Below are 18,278 nucleotides of genomic sequence, written 5' to 3' on the forward strand. Positions count from 1 at the left end.
CTCAGACAATAAAATGTGAGGCTGGATGAACACAGCAGGCACAGCAGCATCTCAGGAGCACAAAAGCTGACGTTTCAGGCCTAGACCCTTCATCAGAGAGGAGGATGGGGTGAGGGTTCTGGAATAAATAGGGAGAGAGGCGGAGGCGGACCGAAGATGGAGAGAAAAGAAGATAGGTGGAGAGAGTATAGGTGGGGAGGCAGGGAGGGGATAGGTCAGTACAGGGAAGACGGACAGGTCAAGGAGGTGGGATGAGGTTAGTAGGTAGGAGATGGAGGTGCGGCTTGGGGTGGGAGGAAGGGATGGGTGAGAGGAAGAACAGGTTAGGGAGGCAGAGACAGGTTGGACTGGTTTTGGGATGCAGTGGGTGGAGGGGAAGAGCTGGACTGGCTGTTTGGTGCAGTGGGGGGAGGGGATGAACTGGGCTGGTTTTGGGATGTGGTGGGGGAAGGGGAGATTTTGAAGCTGGTGAAGTCCACATTGATACCATTGGGCTGCAGGGTTCCCAAGCGGAATATGAGTTGCTGTTCCTGCAACCTTCGGGTGGCATCATTGTGGCACTGCAGGAGGCCCATGACGGACATGTCATCTAAAGAATGGGAGGGGGAGTGGAAATGGTTTGCGACTGGGAGGTGCAGTTGTTTATTGCGAACTGAGCGGAGGTGTTCTGCAAAGCGGTCCCCAGGCCTCCGCTTTGTTTCCCCCATGTAGAGGAAGCCACACCGGGTACAGTGGATGCAGTATACCACATTGGCAGATGTGCAGGTGAACCTCTGCTTAATGTGGAATGTCATCTTGGGGCCTGGGATAGGGGTCAGGGAGGAGGTGTGGGGGCAAGTGTAGCATTTCCTGCGGTTGCAGGGGAAGGTGCCGGATGTGGTGGGATTGGAGGGCGGTGTGGAGCGAACAAGGGAGTCACGGAGAGAGTGGTCTCTCCGGAAAGCAGACAGGGGTGGAGATGGAAAAATGTCTTGGGTGGTGGGGTCGGATTGTAGATGGCGAAAGTGTCGGAGGATGATGCGTTGTATCCGGAGGTTGGTGGGGTAGTGTGTGAGAACGAGGAGGATCCTCTTTGGGCGGTTGTGGCGGGGGCGGGGTGTGAGGAATGTGTTGCGTGAAATGCGGGAGTCGCGGTCAAGAGTGTTCTCGACCACTGTGGGGGAAAAGTTGTGGTCCTTGAAGAACTTGGGCATCTGGGATGTGCGGGAGTGGAATGCTTCATCGTGGGAGCAGATGCGGCAGAGGCAGAGGAATTGGGAATGGGGGATGGAATTTTTGCAGGAGGGTGGGTGGGAGGAGGTGTATTCTAGGTAGCTGTGGGAGTCGGTGGGCTTGAAATGGACATCAGTTACAAGCTGGTTGCCTGAGATGGAGACTGACAGATCCAGGAAGGTGAGGGATGTGCTGGAGATGGCCCAGGTGAACTGATGGTTAGGGTGGAAGTTGTTGGTGAAGTGGATGAACTGTTCGAGCTCCTCTGGGGAGCAAGAGGCGGCACTGATACAGTCATCAATGTAACGGAGGAAGAGCTGGGGGTTGGGGTCTGTGTAGGTGCGGAAGAGGGCCTGTTCCACGTAACCTACAAAGAGGCAGGCATAGCTGGGGCCCATGCGGGTGCCCATGGCCACCCCCTTAGTCTGTAGGAAGTGGGAGGAGTCGAAAGAGAAGTTGTTGAGGGTGAGGGCGAGTTCGGCTAGGCGGATGAGGGTGTCGGTGGAGGTGGACTGGTCGGGCCTGCGGGACAGGAAGAAGCGAAGGGCCTTGAGGCCATCTGCATGCGGAATGCAGGTGTATAGGGACTGGACGTCCTTGGTGAATGCAGATGGCCTCAAGGCCTTCTGCTTCTTCCTGTCCCGCAGGCCCGATCAGTCCCCCTCCACCGACACCCTCATCCGCCTAGCCGAACTCGTCCTCACCCTCAACAACTTCTCTTTCGACTCCTCCCAATTCCTACAGACTAACCGGGTGGCCATGGTCACCCTCATGGGCCCCAGCTATGCCTGCTTCTTTGTAGGTTACGTGGAACAGTCCTTCATCCGCACTTACACAGGCCCCAAACCCCACCTCTTCCTCTGTTACATTGATGACTGTATCGGCGCCACCTCTTGCTCCCCAGAGGAGCTCGAACAGTTCATCCACTTCACCAACACCTTCCACCCCAACCTTCAGTTCACCTGGGCCATCTCCAGCACATCCCTCACCTTCCTGGATCTCTCAGTCTCCATCTCAGGCAACCAGCTTGTAACTGATGTCCATTTCAAGCCTACCGACTCCCACATCTACCTAGAATACACCTCCTCCCACTCACCCTCCTGCAAAAATTCCATCCCCTATTCCCAATTCCTCCGCCTCCGGCGCCTCTGCTCCCACGATGAGACATTCCACTCCCGCACATCCCAGATGTCCAAGTTCTTCAAGGACTGCAACTTTTCCCCCACAGTGGTCGAGAACGCCCTTGACCGCGTCTCCCGCATTTCCCGCAACGCATCCCTCACACCCCGCCCCCGCCACAACCGCCCAAAGAGGATCCCCCTCGTTCTCACACACCACCCCACCAACCTCTGGATACAACGCATCATCCTCCAACACTTCCGCCATCGACAATCCGACCCCACCACCCAAGACATTTTTCCATCTCCACCCCTGTCTGCTTTCCGGAGAGACCACTCTCTCCGTGACTCCCTTGTTCGCTCCACACTGCCCTCCAACCCCACCACACCCGGCACCTTCCCCTGCAACCGCAGGAAATGCTACACTTGCCCCCACACCTCCTCCCTGACCCCTATCCCAGGCCCCAAGATGACATTCCACATTAAGCAGAGGTTCACCTGCACATCTGCCAATGTGGTATACTGCATCCACTGTACCCGGTGTGGCTTCCTCTACATTGGGGAAACAAAGCGGAGGCTTGGGGACCGCTTTGCAGAACACCTCCGCTCGGTTCGCAATAAACAACTGCACCTCTCAGTCGCAAACCATTTCCACTCCCCCTCCCATTCTTTAGATGACATGTCCGTCATGGGCCTCCTGCAGTGCCACAATGATGCCACCCGAAGGTTGCAGGAACAGCAACTCATATTCCGCTTGGGAACCCTGCAGCCCAATGGTATCAATGTGGACTTCACCAGCTTCAAAATCTCCCCTTCCCCCGCCACATCCCAAAACCAGCCCAGTTCGTCCCCTCCCCCCACTGCACCACACAACCAGCCAAGCTCTTCTTCTCCACCCACTGCATCCCAAAACCAGTCCAACCTGTCTCTGCCTCCCTAACCTGTTCTTCCTCTCACCCATCCCTTCCTCCCACCCCAAGCCGCACCTCCATCTCCTACCTACTAACCTCATCCCACCCCCTTGACCTGTCCGTCTTCCCTGTACTGACCTATCCCCTCCCTGCCTCCCCACCTATACTCTCTCCACCTATCTTCTTTTCTCTCCACCTTCGGTCCGCCTCCCCGTCTATCCCTGTTTATTCCAGAACCCTCTCCCCATCCCCCTCTCTGATGAAGGGTCTAGGCCCGAAACGTCAGCTTTTGTGCTCCTGAGATGCTGCTGTGCCTGCTGTGTTCATCCAGCCTCACATTTTATTATCTTGGATTCTCCAGCATCTGCAGTTCCCATTATCTCTCTTACAATCTCACTTGTTTGACTTTCAAAATGGAATAAAGTTGTTAAACATGCCTGGCCACGGGGTGACCTTGGACTTACCTGCAACTGTCCTGTCTCCATCATGGGATGCCTTCTTCTGGACTGACCACATTGATTTAATCAGATGATACGATTTTTGTTTTAAGTGCATTGCTGAAACATACTTAATGAAGGAACATTATTTAGCACTTTCCCAACTGATTGAAGTCATGTTAACTGGCTTTATTCCTTATTTTTGCTCCTCCTTGTTTCTTAAATAGCAGTGTTACAACTGCTAATTTCTACTGAACTCAGACTTTTCCAGAATCCAGGATGTTTTGGTAAATCAGAAACCAAAATATCTACGATGTGTGAAGCTGGGCTCCAGGGGTATTCAGTTCCTTGGAAGGACGGACAAGGAGGAGGAGGTAGGTCAGCATTGCTGGTTACAAAATAAAATTAATATGGTAATGACAATGGATATTAGTTCTGGTGAAATGGAGTCTGGGTACAGTTTAGAAACATCAAGGGACAGAAATTGACAGTGGTCGATGTATATACATCCCAGTCAACTCCAGTGGTAATTTTAGCAGAAGGCACTACACAGGAGATTGAAGACACCAGCAGAAAGGGAGAGCTCTAATTACAATAAACGGTCACTGACTTCAAGAGTCAGGTGACTTCAGTCTGCATAAAGATTGGGCAAAGCAAATCAGTTATCATTCCATACAGGAGAAATTCCTCACGCACTTTTTAAATTCATTCACGGGATGAGGGCATCACTGGCTAGGGTAACATTTATTACCCATTCCTAAATGTCCAGAGAGCAGTTAAGAGTCAACCACATTGCTGTGGGTCAGGAGTTACATGTAAGCACAAATGGCAGTTTACTTCCCTTAAAGGACAATGGATTCATGCTCATCATTAGACGCTTAATTCCAGGTTTGTATTGAATTCAAATTCCGCCGTCTGCTGCAACTGGATTCAAACACAAGTCCCCAAAGTACTATCTGGGTCTCTGGATTAAGTGTCCAGTGATAACAACCTCAGGCCATTGTCTCCCCAATGAAGTGTGTGCTGTGCGGGTTTCTGGGTCAACACTTTGAGGAACCAACAAGCAAAACTGAAGTTTGAGGTGGGAAGACTGTGCTCATGCCCCCCTCGGGGAAGTGAACCTCATTTTCACCCACAGAAGGAAACTGACAAGGACACCTTCCACCGAGAGTGCCAGTGGCTTTCGGAGAGAGCAACCCCCAGAAAGCAGAGCTTCACTCACTTGGCTCTATTGTCCCATTCCAGACTCCAAAACTAGAACCTATTTACAGCAACAAATGGAAGTATTTGATGGATGCCCTGGGTTTGTGCTCCTCCCCCATTGCTCACCTGCAGTTTTCCTGCTTCACCTCGCACTTTCAGCCAAACATCACTGATGTCAGCTGCTTCCTGCTATTCCAAATGCTGCTCCTCAAGTGGAAGGACAAACAGCAATGTGGAAATTCAAACACATTTCTGGTCTGTGGAGGAAATGATATTGTTATAATTTCAGATAATTTTTAAAGGGCTCTTTTTGACCTTTGAAGCAGGGGATGTACAAACACTACCACAGGGTCGAACTCACAACCACTTGTTTCTGAGACCAGTGCTCTGACCACTGAGCTGTGCAGCCAGGCACAAGACATGGAAAGAGGGTCTCATGTATTGGAAATAGCAAAATAATAGATAACTGGAGACTATTATATATCAAGATGTAACAAAACCGAAACAGAGCAGAGGGGCATCATGTGCAGAAGGTTGGGAGAATGCAATGTCGAATCAGACAGTGTCCTGAGTGCCATAAACTGATCTTTCCTGCTGGTCCAGTGATTACGATTCAGTGCCTTCACTGTCGTAGCCTGTTCACGGTTATCATTTAAAGTAATAAATCTGAAATATTGACTGATCTTGAGAAGCAGAATTATGTCATTGATCAGTCAAAATCGATTCACTCCATGTTACAGTTCCACATCAGCAATGCCAGCTGAAACTGCCTGATGCGCAATCAGTTTGAAACAAGAACAGAGGGGAGGACAGGAAAAGTGAAGGGCAATGGTAGTTTGTGAGAGGTGGCTGGAGGCCAAGTGGAGCCAGGTTCAATGTGGGTGCTGAAGATCAGTCTTCACTGTTTACCCTGGCATACAGATCACAATGGATCAATCACACAAGGATCCTCCTTCGTGTGTTGTCCTTTGCACATCACAACTCGGGTCAGTGCCTCGAGGGGCTCGGATACTTTTAATTTGGCAACTAACTCAGGTCAGTTTTGCACAAACTAAGCTGTGTCGGGACACTATTTAAACGGGTCACCACTCATTGCAATGACCCAGAACTATGCAGAAAGAGGAAGAACACCAATACAAAATCTTCGCTTTGAATGGCTATCCCTGCAATTTCATCCGCAGGTACTGACTAAACAGCAACACGACGAGGACACATTATGCCCTAACACACTGGACAAACTGCCACACATCAAGAACATATCAGAACTGACAACTCATATGACCACTAGGAATTATGGTAGCACACAAGCCCAAAGCCATGCTACGACAAACATTCTCAAGGATTAAAGACACCATACCCACGACATGCAGAACTGACAGTGTTTACAAAATACTGTGCAACGATTGCCACAAACATTATATCAGACAGACAGGAAGGAAACTAGCCATCAGTATGCATGAACATCAGCTGGCAGCAAAATGACATGACAAACTTTCCCTAATATCAGTACACCCGGATAATGAAGGCCATCAGTTTAACTGGGACAACATAACCGTAGTAGAGCTATCCAAACATAGCCACACATGGGAATTCCTACAGGCATGGTTCTCAATCCATAATGCAGTCGGCAAACATATAGAATTGGACCCCATATGCAACCCATACAGAACAGAATGCGAAATGACAGAAGTTGCCAGAACAGACCGGGCAGTATAAATTTCAAGTGGAGGAGAACAACATCGCTTCTTCAGAAGTCTCACTCATGACGTTACCTCGCATGGTGACGAAAAGTCTGTTTGAAAACAAGCCAGCTGGGCGAGCAAGTTTACAATTTTACTTGTTAACTTTACTGTTTAATGTGTGGCTCAGTGTCAGTCTTTGTGATATTATACACACAGTGTTCTACCCGCTTCTCCTGCTGTACACAAGGTGTCCCGACAAAAGGCAGCTTTATGTGGAACACAAGCAGTTTCTCCTGACAATGGGTACTGTTGCCATGAGCTGGGATATGAAATATACAATGAGCTGAAGTAGCCCCACACTCATGTTACTCATTTACCTTTTAATTTCAATTTTCAATTTCCAAAACCCAGCAATCCATTCACTTCCGCTGCTGGGAACCTGACAAAAACAGCTTTGGGCAGACATTCCTCTTCGGGAGCGTCTGTCAATTTGCAAGGGTAGAAAAGCTGTCAACTTCACTCGAGTGAGAGAGGATACAATATTCCAATCTTCCAATCCAAATTCAGATGCCGTATCAATTACACCACTGGCTCCACACGTCTTGCTGCAGCTTTCATCCTGTCGATTGCGATGTAATCAGGGATACTGGCGGAAAAACCATTTGCAAGGTGAATATCCTGCAAAATAATCACTGTCACTGCTGCACTTCAATGTTCCCCACTTTGTGAAGCGGTGAATGTCACTGGCAAACGAAACACATTAGCCCTCACATGCCTGCTTCACTGTCACCTGTTTCTTTGCCACCTGTTTCTCTGCTGGAACTTGCCATTGCTTTGTTCACAGTCACTGCAAAGTTCTGCCTCGCATATCTTTTTTTATTAAATTATCTCCTCCCAACTTAAAAACATTCCCTCGTCTTGAAATCTCCCATCCTTGGGAAATGACGACCACAATTCATACTATCTACATGTCTCATTATTTTATGAACTTCTAACAGGCCGCCTCTCAACCTCCTAAGCACCAGTGAGAAAAGTCAAAGTCTATCCGACCTTTCTTTATAAATCAAAGCTTCCATACCAGGCAACATCCTGGTAAACCTCTTCTTAACGCTCGCCAGCTTCATGATATGCCTCCTGTAAGTGTGTGACAGAAACCGCACACTGTATTCCAGAAGAGGTCTCATCAACATCCTGTGCAACCTCAATATGACTTCCCAACTCCTAAACTGAAACAATTGAGCAATGAAGGCTGGCGTGCCAAAAAAACTGTTTAACCACTGTCTAAATGGGATGTAAACTTCAAATAATCATGTACCTGGATCCCCTAGGTCCATGAGTAGGCACCTTAACAGTGAGAGAAAGTCTGTGGGAGGATGAGGAATAGTTTTGAATTTCTTTGACCTCACATCTGAAGAAATTTATTGTACACATGCAGCTGAATAAGTTCAACAATTCATTCTCCGTGAAGAACTATAAATGAACCTGAAGATTTTTTCAATTAAAAAGTAAAGTTAGACCCTCTCGAGTCAGAAGGAAGCCCATCGCTGTTCTGTTTCTGAACTTCTCTTACCCAACAGGTTCTGCAACATGTCCATATGAAGATGGATAAGGGAGAACCAGTGGATGTAGTGTACCTGGACTTTCAGAAAACCTTTGATAAAGTCCCACATAGGAGATTGGTGAACAAAATTAGGGCACATGGTACTGGGGGCAAAATACTGAGTGGGATTGAAAATTAGCTGGCTGACAGGAAGCAAAGTGTAGTGATAAACGGGTCCCTTTCAGAATGGCAGGCAGTGACCAGTGGGGTACCACAAGGTTCAGTGCTGGGACCGCAGCTGTTTACGATATATATTAATGATATAGACGAAGGCATTAGAAGTAATATTAGGAAATTTGCTGATGACACAAAATTGGGTGGCAGTGTGAAATGTGAGGAGGATGTTATGAGAATCCAGGGTGAGTTGGACAAGCTAGGTGAGTGGACGGATGCCTGGCAGATGCAGTTTAATGTGGATAAATGTGTGGTTATACACTTTGGTGGCAAGAACAGGAAGGCAGATTACTATCTCAATGGAGTCAAGTTCAGTAAAGGGGAAGTACAATGTGATCTAGGTGTTCTTGTACATCAGTCAATGAAAGCAAGCATGCAGGTACAGCAAGCAGTGAAGAAAGCTAATAGCATACTGGCCTTCATAACAAGAGGAATTGAGTACAGGAGCAAAGAGGTCCTTCTGCAGCTGTACAGGGCCCTGGTGAGACTACACCTGGAGTATTGTGTGCTGTTTTGGTCTCCAAATTTGAGGAAGGGCATTCTGGCTATTGAGGGAGTGCAGCGTAGGTTCACAAGGTCAATTCCTGGAATGGCGGGACTATCATATGTTGAAAGATTGGAGCGACCGGGCTTGTATACACTTGAGTTTAGAAGGATGAGAGGGGATCTGATTGAGGCGTATAAGATTATTAAGGGATTGGACAATCCGGAGGCAGGAAGCATGTTTCCGCTGATGGGTGATTCCAGAACCAGAAGACACAGTTTAAAAATAAGGGGTAGGCCACTTAGAGCAGAGTTGAGGAAAAACGTCTTCACCCAGAGAGCGGTGGATATATGGAATGCACTGCCCCAGAAGGCAGTGGAGGCCAACTCTCTGGATACTTTCAAGAAAGAGATAGATAGAGCTCTTAAAGATAGTGGAATCAAGGGTTATGGGGAGAAGGCAGGAAGCGGATACTGATTGTGGATGATCAGCCATGATCGTAATGAATGGTGGTGCTGGCTTGAAGGGCCGAATGGCCTACTCCAGCACCTATTGTCTATTGTCTATTCATTCACCATATCCAGATACATGAACTTTGGATCACTCTCCAAAGGTATCAGTAACTATTGCCAATCCTCAGTTACATCTGGAGAATTTGATGTTTGACGTTTCTGAACCAGTGCAAGTCATGTAGTGAAGTTGCACTTGCAATGATATTCGGTTAGGAGTTACCAAATGATCGTGAAGGAATAGTGATGTTTTCCAAAAGAACAATTTAAATGTTTTCACATTTTTGATTCAATCCAATGATCTGACATATTACATAAGGTTGTCACAAAACAATATTTGATACCAGGCACTTATTAGGACAAGTGACCCAAAACTGGCCAAAGAAGTAGGTTTCAAGGAATATCCTGAACGAACAAAGGGACTTTGAAAACCTGGGATGTTTAGGGAGTAAATTCAAGAGCTTATGGCCTTGGAAACTGAAAACATGAAAAAGGTGGGAGAGTTAAAACCAGAAATCTACTGGAGGTTGGAAGTCAGGGAGAACAAATGTCTTGAAGGAAAAAGCAAAAGAACAGTAGATGCTTGAAAGTAGTAACACAAGCAGAAATTGATGAAAAACTCAGCTTATCTGGCAGTGCTTGTGGAGAGAGAGCAACATTATTGTTTTGTGTCCAGTAACCCTTCTTCAGATATATCTCAGAGGGGTTTGCAGCTGGAGGGACTATCAAAGGAACGAGGTGTGATGACAAAATTTCAAAATAAGCATATGAATTTCAAAACCTTGGTGCTTTGCCACTCAGAAAATGTTTATGTTAGTGAGCACAGGATGGCAAAACTTGAAGATGTTGAAATCGGTGAGAATAAACACACGGGCAGCAGATTTTTGGATCATTTCAAGATTTCAGGGAAGTAGTATTAAGAAGCCGGCCGGGAGTGTGTTTGGGGAGTTAAGTCGAGAGGTAGCAAAGGAATGGATGAGAGTTTTAGCAGCAGATGAACTGAGATGCTGTTGAGGTTGAAATTGTATGTGGACTTTGTGATAATGAGTGTGGGGGTGAGTAATGTGGTTGGAAGCTCATCTTGGGATGAAATATTGCACCATGACTGTGACCAGTGTGTTACCTGCCAGTTACCAGGGGCAGGGATGGAGTCAGTGGCGAGGGAGTAGAATTTTGCTCCCAACCTGGATTGACATTTTTCATTGTCTATTTAAATGTGATCTATACCCCTTTTCAAACAGGAACGGACTTGGCAGCAGAACTAATTTGTGAGCCAACTGTCAACTTTATTGAGACAAAGTGTGGAGTTTATCTGTTATGAAGTAAACTACAGTGACAAACTCAGACAGCTACTTACAGTTGAATGTGGATTATACTGCTTAAATCAATAACTAGGCAGTAGAGCAGTGATACAACATATTGGAGTTTTTGCAGCCTCGGTCTTCAAACTTTTTCTTCTGTCTTGGGCTTTTATCTTCTGATTCTCGTTGCTTTCCATTGCACAGACCTTTCTTGGGAATCTCTTTTCTGCTTGTTCTTTTTTGATTAACCTCCCTCTCTGCCCAATCACAGTTCATGTGAACAACACTCACCTCACTTAACCACGTGATGTTCTTCATGTTCATAATTATTCTCTACATCTTACCTGAGGACTGTTATATACCTGTATTTATTACCCTTATTTCATCGCCATTTCTCTATTCGCTGACAGAGAGGTATCAAGAGCTATCTTTAGATTTGAGCTGCAGGAAGCCTTTTCAATCATGACTGATTAAAAAATAACAAAAGAACTGGGATGTTGTAAATCAGGAACAAAAACAAAGTTGCTGCAAAAGCTCAGCAGGTCTGGCAGAATCTGTGAGGGTAAAAAGACAGAGTTAACGTTTCGGGTGCAGTGGCCCTTCCTCAGAGCGACTTATTAAAACCCCAGGATCGCTAATGTAACAATCTTTCTCATCCAGTTCTCAGGCTCATTTGTCTCAAAATGCAACATTGCGACGACGATCATTAGCTTCTCACAATGACAACACGAAGCACTGCGCATGCTCCAGCTAACAATAGCATCTGGGTGATTGATGTCAGCGAGGGGCCAATAGGGGTGCCGTGCATTACCGGCGAATGTCGCTGCCATTCTAACCATTCAGAATGAGGAGGAGGCGGGATCGGTGAAAACCACGTGATCATCCACAAGAGCAGTCACTTCGATAATATGAACCGCAGATGCTGGAGAATCCGAGATAACACGGTGTGCAGTTGGATGAACACAGCAGGTCAAGCAGTATCAGAGTAGCAGGAAAGCTGACGTTTCGGGCCTAGATCCTTCGCTGAGACCAAGATTTGTCCAATTGAGGTAAGAGTAGGATACGGTAAAGAAAGCAAAATGGCAGAAAGCGGGAGGGAAGTGATTTTTTTTATCTTGGATTCTCCAGCATCTGCAGTTCCCATTATCACGGGAAGTGATATTCGTACGGGTTTGGAAGTTTTACAAACACTTAGTGCACGTCGGAAAACACATATTTGAAACTCCCAGACTCACGTTTGCAGAAAACAAATCAATGCCTCAGATGGCATTAGGTCCATGTGACCGCCACCATCTTTATTGGGGGCAATGATCCGCGGGGCGCATGCGCGGCAGCTTTGAAACTTTAAAAGGGCCGAGGTGAAGTTGGGCGCATGCGCTTCCGCCTCTGGTAGAAAGTGAGAGAACAAGGTGTGGGGCGGGAGGAACACAGCAAGACAGGCAGCATCAGAGCAGCAGGAAAGCTGGCGTTTTCGGGCCTACACCCTTCAGAAATGGGGGCGGGTAAGGGGATTCTGAAATAAACAGGGAGAGAGGGGGAGACAGGTGGAGAGGAGACAGACAAGTTAAAGAAGTGGGGATGGAGCAGGTAAAGGTGAATGTAGGTGGGGATAGGTGAGAGGTAGAACAGGTTAAGGAGGTGGGGATGAGCAGTTGTTTATTGTGAACTGAGTGTAGATGTTCTGTAAAGTGATCCCTAAGCCTCTGCTTGGTTTCCCTGATGTAGAGGAGGCCACAATGGGTACAGCGGATGCAGTATACCACATTAGTACCTGCATTCCCCATACAGATGGCCTAAAAGCCCTATACTATTTCCTGTCCTGCAGGTCTGACTAGTTCCCCTCCACTGACCCCCTTATGCGCTTAGGTGAATTCATCCTCACCCTCAACAATTTCTCTTATCAACTCCTCCCACCTCCTACAGACAAAGAGGGTGGCCATGGGTACCCGCGTGGGCCCAAGCTATGCCTGCCTCTTTGTCGGAACAATCCCTCTTCCGTACATACACTGGCCCTGAACCCCACCTCTTCTTCCGGTACATGGATGACTGTATTGGCGCTGCCTCATGCTCCCTTGAGGAGCTCGAACAGTTCAGCCACTTCACTAGCACCTACCACACCAACGTTAAGTTCACCTGGGCCATCTCCTAACACCTTTCTCACCTTCCTGGACTTCTGTTTCCATGTTGGGCAACCGTCTGGAAACCAATATCCATTTCAAGCTCACCGACTCTCTCAGCTACCTAGAATACACCTCCTCCCACCCACCGCCCTCAAAAAAATGCCATCTCCTATTCCCAATTCATTCACTTCTGCCGAATCTGCTCCCAGGATTCCACTCCCGTACATCTGATGTCCTTCCTTTTCGAGGACCGCAACACCCCCCCCCCCCCCCCCCCCCCCCCGGCAGTGATTGAGAATGCCCTTGACCGTGTCTCCCGCATTTTTCCACAACTCCTCCCTTGCACACCGTCCCTGCAATAACAACCGAAAAAGAATCTCCCTCATCTTCACGTACCACCCCACCAATCACCGGATCCAACGCATCATCCTCTGACATTTCTGCCATCAGCAATCCGACCCCAACACCAAAGACATTTTCCCCTCCCCACCCTTGCCTGTTTTCCAGAGGGACCACTCTCTCCGTGGCTCCACACTCCCCTCCAGCCCCACCACACCTGGCACTCTTCCCTGCAACCGCAGGAAGTGCTACACTTGCCCCCACACCACCTCCCTCACCCCCATCCCAGGCCCTAAGAAAACTTTCTACATCAAGCAGATGTTCACCTGCACATCTGCTAATGTGATATAAAACATCCCCTGTGCCCGTTGTGGCCTCCGCTACTTTGGGGAAACCAAGCGGAGGCTTGGGGACTGCTTTGCAGAACACCTACACTTGGTTCACAATAAACAACTGCGCCTCCCAGTCGTGAGCCATTTCAACTCCCCGTCCCATTCCTCAGACAAAATGCCCATCCTGGGCCACCTGCAGTGCCGCAACAATGCCACCCAAGGGTTGCAGAATCAGCAACTCGTATTCTGCCTGGGAAACTTGCAGCCCAATGGTGTCAATGTGGATTTCACAAGCTTCAAAATCTCCCCTCCCCCAACTGCATCCCAAAACTTGCCCAACTTGTCCCTGCCTCTCTAACCTGTTCTTCCTCTCTCCTATCCCCTCCTCCCACCTCAAGCTGCACCCCCATTTACTGCCTACTAACCTCATCCCGCCCCCCTGACCTGTCTGTCCTCCATAAACTGACTTATCACCTCACTACCTCCCCACCTATACTCACCTTTACCTGCTCCATGCTGGCATCTTTGACTTGTCCATCTCCTCTCCACATATCTTCTCTCTCCATCTTCGATCTGTCTCCCCCTGTCTCCCTATTTAGTTCAGAAACCTCTTTTCCCCTCCTCCATTTCTGATGAAGGGTCGAGGCGCGAAACGTCAGCTTTCGTGCTCCTTGGCCTGCTGTGTTCATCCAGCTCCACAACTTGTTATCTTGGATTCTCCAGCATCTGCAGTTCCTGTTATCTCTTATCCAAGAGAAATGTTTGTTTCTTCTGGATTTCTCTCCCAGAGTGTTGGATCAAAGCAGCTCGCACTGCTCTTGCTCACTTGTGTGCTCCCTGATCACCTTTGTCAGTGTCTAATCTCTTCAGTCTCTAATGATGGATATATTTGATCTCTGTAGCATTTTACTGTTACTTCCTTATACCTTTTTTTTTGTAAATAAATTTTCCACTGCTCCCCACCCCCTCACCATGTGCTGCCCTCTTACCAGATTAATTTTTGAATGGTATCTTTCAGTCAGGAAATATTTTCCCAGAAAGAGAGTACATTTTTCTTCCATTTCAGACCACCAAATTCTACAGCATTTTTATTCTGTGTCATTCATTTTGCACTTCTGCAACAGTTGCTCTGTTTCTCCTTCCACAGATACCAGCGATCGTTGCCAGAGCCCTCTTACCTGTGCAGAAGGTGATGTTCAACTTTCGTGTCCTACTGCAGTTTGTATGATGAAGGTGCTCCCACAATGCGGCCATTTGAGAAGTTACAGATCGTTCATCTAGCGATACTGAAGAGCTGATGGTGTAAGTCCTAATCAACAAACAATTTGTATTTTTATCATGTTTTACAATTTGATTAAAACTATTATCACGAAACTTTTGACGTAAGGCCATATTAGGTCAGGTGACCAAAAAGTAACCAAATTTGCAGGTTTTCCTGACTATCTTAAAGAAGGTAAGCAAACCTAAGAGAATTATCATGGGAGTTCCAGATCATGGGAATTCCAGACCATGTTGCCTGGCAACTGTAGAAACAGCCTCCAGTAGTGAAGCAATGATTAAACACACTGTTGGAGTCAGAAACTAAATGAGTTATCGAAGTCTTGAAGGTTGTGTGGTGCAGGGAGATAGGGCTCATCACAGCCAGGAATTAAATCAAGGGTGGGAATTTTAAATTGTTGCTTATAAATAGGAGCCTTTGTGGATCAGGGAGCACAGCAGTGATGGATGAACAGGCCTTGGTACAAATGAACTTGTGTGCACCAGAATTTTAGGTATTCTTGAGGTTACAGGGACATTGAATGTGGGAGGCCGACTGGCAGTGAGTTTGGATCGTTACGTCTAGAGGTAACACGGGAATAGATGAGAGGTTCAGCAGATGCGCTGAAACAAAGGTGTCATTGTCAGGTCATTGTCACTGAAGTGGAAGTAAGTGGTTTTTGTGCAGGACTCTGCTGTTTACCCTCACCTTACCTCAGGAATTCAGCTGTTTGTGAATTTGTGGATCAAGTCTGTAATAAGATCAGGAACTGAGTGCTCGCCTTGACCCAAACTGGGTGTCTCTGAGCAGGTTACTGCTGAGTAAGTGCTGCTTAATAGTGCTGTTGACGATACCTTCTATCACTTTACTGATGATAGAGAGTAGACTGCTTGAGGGGAAATTGGTCGGGTTGGATTTGCTGTGTTTTTGTGCTGAACAGACCTGGGCAGTTTTCCAAATTGTCAATAGATGCCAGTGCTGTAGCAGGACTGAAACAGTTTGGCTTGGAGGCGAGCAAGCTCCAGAGCACTAGTCATCGGTAGTGTTGCCAGGGCCTGTAACCTTTGCACTATTCATCCATTTATTAATATTATTTGTAATGAATCAAATTGGATGAAAACTCACATCTCTGATGTTGCGGACCTCTGGAGAAGGCTGAGATGGAGCATCCAGTTGGCACTTCTGGCTGAGGATTGCTGCAGTCTTGTCTTTTGCATGGATAGGTTGGGCTCTTCCGTCAGTGAGGATTCGGATTTTTGGCATGTTTCCTCCAGTGAATTGTTTAATTGTTCATCACCATACACGACTGGGTTTGGCAGAACTGCAGAGCTTGGATCTGATCTATTGGTTATGGGGTGGCTTAGCTCTAACTCTTGCTGCTTATGCTATTTGGCATGCAGATCGTCCTGTTGGCAAGTTTTACCAGGTTGGCACCTTATTTGTAGGTATGCCTTGTGCTGCTCTTGGCATGCCCTCCTGCACTCTCCATTCAATTAGTGTGGTTCCCCTGGATCAATGGTAATGTTTGAGTGCACAATATGCTGGCCCCTGAGGTTACAGATTGTGCCGGAGTAAGTTCTGCTGCTGTTGATGTCCCACAAAGCCTCTCAGATGTCTGGTTTTGAGTTCCTATATCTGTTCCAAGTCTGTCCCTTTTAGCCCAAGTTCATGCCACTCAACACAATGGAGGGTATTATCAAGTTTAAGATGAATCTTTGTCTCCACAGGACTCTGCGCTGGTCACTGTTATCAATCCTGTCACAGACAGATGCAACTGCACCTGGGAAATTTGTGACAATGAGATCTATGTTTTCCTTTCTGATGCTTGCGTCAGTACCTGCTGCAGTCCCAGCCAGGCAGCTTTGACCAGCTTGATTGGTAATCCTGATGCTGAACTACTCCTGATTGTAGACATTGAGTACATTTAGTGCCCTTCACACTCACACTGTTTCTCCAAGTGCTGTTCAACATGGAGTTTTTTATTAAAATTCACTCTTCGGATGTGGAAATCGCTGGCTGGACCAGCATCTATTGCCCATCCCTAATTGCCCCAAAGGCAGTTAAGCTACAACCACATTGCTGTGGGTTTGGAGTTGCATGTCATGCAGACCAGGTAAGGATGGCAGATTTCCTACCCGAAAGGACAAGTGAACCCGGATAATCAGCAATGGTTTTATGGTCATCATTTGACTATTAATTCCAGATCATTATTTAATTCAAATTCCACCATTTGCCATGGCAGGATTCGAACCCAGGTCCCCAGAATGTTATCTGGGTCTCTGGATTAATAATCTAGCAATAATACTGTTGCCAATTTATCAACTGAGGGAGAATGTTCCATGGCATTCAGCAGGAGCCATGAGACTTCCAGGCGTCAGAGTCAATATCGAGTACTCCCAGGTCAGTTACTGCAGTCAGAATAGCACTGTGCTGCCACGTCTGTCCTGCTCCTGGGACAGGCCTTCACTAAGGACAGTGATGGTGGCATGTGTCACTTGTCTATAAGGTTGATTCTATGCATATGGCGCTGTTTCTTGACTAGTCTTTGAGCCATCTCTCCAAATTTTGCCACTCGCCCCGAGATATTCGGAGGGAGGAGTTTATGGAGTCGATAGGGCTGATTCTGCAGTTGTCTCTCCTAGTGCCTTAGTAGATGCCAAGTGGCCCACCCAGCTTCGTTCCTTTGTTGAGACTTTACAGTCATTAGCAACTGAGTGGCTTGCTGAGATTGGCAAATTTCTTTCCCTGAAGGACATTAGACTTTTTTTTTTCTTTTTCTGCCATTAGCAATGGTTCCATGGCAACCAGACGATTATTAATTCCAGATTTTTTTATTGAATTCAAATTCCACCATCTGCTGAGATGGGATTCAAACCCAGACTTCTGTTGTACATTTTAATATTCTGGATAAAAGTTAAATCATCAGGTTTGTGCACTCATTTTTGAATATCTCTAACACAGGCAATTGTTTCTTTGCAAACCATTGTTCATCATCCTGTCTCCTCCATCCTCCCCTCCAACAACATGTGAGGGAGACACAAAGAAACTCCATCTCACTAAGATTTAGACAATCCAAATCGGATGCCTCTGCTGCTTCCCTCTCTTCCACAAGCCCACCAAACCAAATTGCCTGGCACATTGCTCATCGTTTTAGCCCTAAACTTACATCTTTCTCCAGTCTCGTGTCAAGCCTTATCAGAGTTCGTCTTAATCCTTTGCCCTATTCTCGCTAAACTAAGAACATTCTAACGCTTTCTTATTTCTCCTCCTGCTCCTCCTCCTCTGCCTCCTTGCCTCTGCCCCCATGCCAGTTCAGATATTGTCACTTGTTCTGTCTGCCTCTCTCTTCTGGTTATGTCCTTCTCACCCGTTCTGTTTAAAACCAATATTTGACCTCACTGTCGTTGGAAAATCCCACTCCATCTCTCTCTTTCCTGTCTGAAATCCATGTAGTCGATGTCTCTCAAGGATCTATCCTTGGCCCATGCTGTTTCTCACAGACATACTGCCAGGAGGTGAGATCTTCCACAAGCACCATGTTAGGTTTTGCACGTATACTGCAATATTCAGATCTAACTCCCCTCCATCACTCTCCTTT

At 47.1% G+C, this 18,278-nt stretch overlaps 1 protein-coding gene across 7 annotated transcripts in view; it reads left to right on the forward strand.

Annotated features, from left to right (window-relative positions):
• Positions 1–11,492: 11,492 nt before the first annotated feature.
• Positions 11,493–18,278, forward strand: part of LOC125449882 (probable G-protein coupled receptor 139) — a 77,467-nt gene continuing 70,681 nt past the window's right edge. For all 7 annotated transcript variants that reach the window (XR_007246985.2, XR_009446325.1, XM_059649552.1 and 4 more), the window contains exons 1-2: positions 11,493–11,680; positions 14,570–14,724. The gene's annotated coding sequence lies outside the window, so the exon portion shown is untranslated. The remainder of the gene's footprint in view (positions 11,681–14,569; positions 14,725–18,278) is intronic.

Source organism: Stegostoma tigrinum, chromosome 11 (genome assembly GCF_030684315.1).
Source record: "Stegostoma tigrinum isolate sSteTig4 chromosome 11, sSteTig4.hap1, whole genome shotgun sequence".
In the NCBI taxonomy this organism is placed as follows: Eukaryota; Metazoa; Chordata; class Chondrichthyes; order Orectolobiformes; family Stegostomatidae; genus Stegostoma; species Stegostoma tigrinum.